Source organism: Apaloderma vittatum, unplaced genomic scaffold (assembly GCF_000703405.1).
Source record: "Apaloderma vittatum isolate BGI_N311 unplaced genomic scaffold, ASM70340v1 scaffold3749, whole genome shotgun sequence".
NCBI lineage: Eukaryota > Metazoa > Chordata > Aves > Trogoniformes > Trogonidae > Apaloderma > Apaloderma vittatum.
In genome coordinates this window covers 25,629-28,385 of record NW_009734487.1, presented here as the reverse complement: position 1 = coordinate 28,385, position 2,757 = coordinate 25,629, and the positions used below count along the sequence as shown (strand labels likewise).

The 2,757-nt window shown below is 35.9% G+C and overlaps 1 protein-coding gene across 1 annotated transcript in view; it reads left to right on the top strand.

Annotated features, from left to right (window-relative positions):
- Positions 1-209: 209 nt before the first annotated feature.
- Positions 210-2,757, top strand: part of SLITRK6 (SLIT and NTRK-like family, member 6) — a 6,845-nt gene continuing 4,297 nt past the window's right edge. The window contains exon 1 of the mRNA XM_009876283.1: positions 210-749. The gene's annotated coding sequence lies outside the window, so the exon portion shown is untranslated. The remainder of the gene's footprint in view (positions 750-2,757) is intronic.

The window sequence follows — 2,757 nt, the reverse complement described above, 5'->3', positions numbered from 1 at the left end:
AGCAGCAGTGGATGTTTACTGTTTTGCAAAATCAGCCATTCACAGACCTTAAGCAATCTAGAAGGTATATAGCTGAATTTTACTTTCGGAGGTTCATTCAGACAAGGGAAAAAGGAGGTGAGAGAAATTGCAGGAGGAGGAGGAGCTGATCTGTCTCAAGGTGGAGCTGTATCTTGTATTAAATGACATTGGCAGATTAAAGCTCTCTGGTGGGGAAGGGCTTAAAGGCTGAGTCAAAAGCCAAGAAGTCTCTTTATTTACGCCTACTTCCCAGCCCCTGGCAATCTGACTAATAACAAACTGAGCTAACAAGAAAGACTAGTAAGAGCAGAGAGAACAGAGAGGCAGCTTGGATCTAAAAATCTGACAAACCAAGTGATCAAGTCAAGCTCTGCTGAGCATCTTGTTTGTTTACTGCATCCAAATGCTTGCAAACAGTTAAGTATATGCAGACAACTCAGCATAGCTGTGAAGTATGCTGTGAATTTTAATTGAGGAAAAAGGACAACTGCTTACAGGATGGTCTAATGTGCACACTGCCTGGAAGATTTTTTCAATTGAATGCTTTGTACTTTGTCTTCTGAGCAAGGATTTTAACTTTCTGGAGCTGTAGTATTACCAGAGCTTGCAGCACTGCAAGAAACTCAGAGAAAAGTGTGTGTTTTTCACAGGGAAAAATTACATTTCATCGAAACAACTGCTTCAACTGTGCATTACTGAGCATTTCAGGGAGTGTTACTGCTGTACAGGTAAGAAAGATTCCACTTAGTTAATTACCTTAACATATGAGAATTTTTTTTCTCAGAATCAGTTGAATCTATTTTCCTGCATGACTTTGTGTAACTTTAATGTTAAAGGATGGCAGTTTATACAGTATTTCAAACAGTCTGCCAGGTGCATTTATTCAAACTGCCAACTGTGTAGAGTGTGTGTATTAAGGAAATGCTGGTTTCGGGTCCCTTGAGGGGGGAGGAATGGGTGTTTGTTTTTATTTCCTGAAGTGCAAAAATAGTCTTAAATGCATCATCTGACTGTTATTCCTTTCAGAATTTAATAAACAATCTCAAAATCTTAGCAATTGCCAAATCTTAGCTTGAGGCTTTGAAATTCTTCAGCATGCAATTTTTAAAATAGCTGAATTAAAACAATCAACCAAATAAAACCTTAAGTAAAATGGAACAAGCTAGTTTCATTACTAACACCCTTTAAAAAAAAGGTATATTAAAACCACCTTGATTATTGTTTGTCAAGCAGGTGATGTCTTTGCTATAAGGTGACTGGCTACTTCTGAAAGTATTCAACTTTGCCTCCTATAAGGGATTGTGACATTTTTCAGTCCTTCAGAATTCCTACTGCAAAAACTTACAGTATACAGTTATTAGTGAATTGCATGAAAGTATACAAAATGAACAAACTTAAGTTACCATGTAGAATTTCCTGTAAAAACATCACCACATGAAACAGAAAAAGGTCAGCTTTGTCAAGTCTTTTATATTAAATTTTGTCACATTGTGAATTCTTTCTTTAAATGTTGATCATCTGTTACTTGAAAGCTGTATTTATTTTACAATAGTGTCCCACCGAGAGCTTCAATGCATATTCCTGAGTGTTCAGAGGAAAACAAATAAAAATGGAAAAAGAAAAAAAGAATACGACTTCCTATTAAATTTTGTTGTGTGTATGTATGTGTGTGAGAGTTCTGGCAGTGCTGCCCACAGAAGTATGACGATGATTAAAATGGGAATGTTTTCCAATTGGTTACAAATGTTGCTACTTTCATCTCTGAGAGGAGGGCTTTCATTTTTATAACCTAATTTCTTAGCATGCACTAGAATGCAACATGCTTTTCAGATCTTTTTCATTTAATTTTTCTCAGGGATTTTGTAAGTGCAGCTTGTATTTAGTGAAGATCGAAGCTGGATTTCCTACCGAGAAAAAGTGTAGAAAAATAAAGTCTAATAAGTCATAGAGTAAGCTTGAATCTGGCATGTGTGTCAAGAGCCTGCATTTTTTACCTTGGGTCACTGGAAAGGATATTGATGCATGTAAAGCAAGAACAAATCTCTAGCATAATATAATCCTAGAATTATTCTGCATACTTCAAAAGAACATCATGGCATGTTGTGTCTTATCCAATACTTACTGCGAAAATAAACTTAAAGACATATATAAAACATTGGCAGCTTGGAGCTCAAGGAGCATTGTATGAGACAAGAAGATTATTTTTTCTACTGAAACAAAGATAAAAGGTCATACTTTTAGGGATACTCTCTTTTCACACTGTGAATTGTGCTTACTACTTCTGAAGTCATACATCTACTTGCATTTGTCAGGAACTACAAATGGAGAAAAGCATAATTCACTGTGTACCCGTTGCTGTTGCTGTTTTTGTGTATGTGTGTAATACTCATGCCACAGCGCTTTAGTGCCTGTGTGTATAAATCTTTGCAATGCATTTTAAGGAAAGCCTTGAGAAATGATGTTACTAGTAACAAAGGTACGTGAGAGCTAAAATATGTATTGATGAAATGCCAAATCATATGGCCACACTATAAGAATGTTCATGTATGTAACTGAATAGATTCTTGTAAAAGGTTCTAATCTTTCAGAAATTAACCCTTCAGCTTGCTAATTGTGTAGTGAGTTTCTGTACTCCATGTTTCAATAGCTTACTTTGACAGATCAAGTGACCTTTCTAGCTGGATTCACAGAATGCTAGGGATTATTTAAGAAAAGTGCTTAGTTCAATCCTAGAAC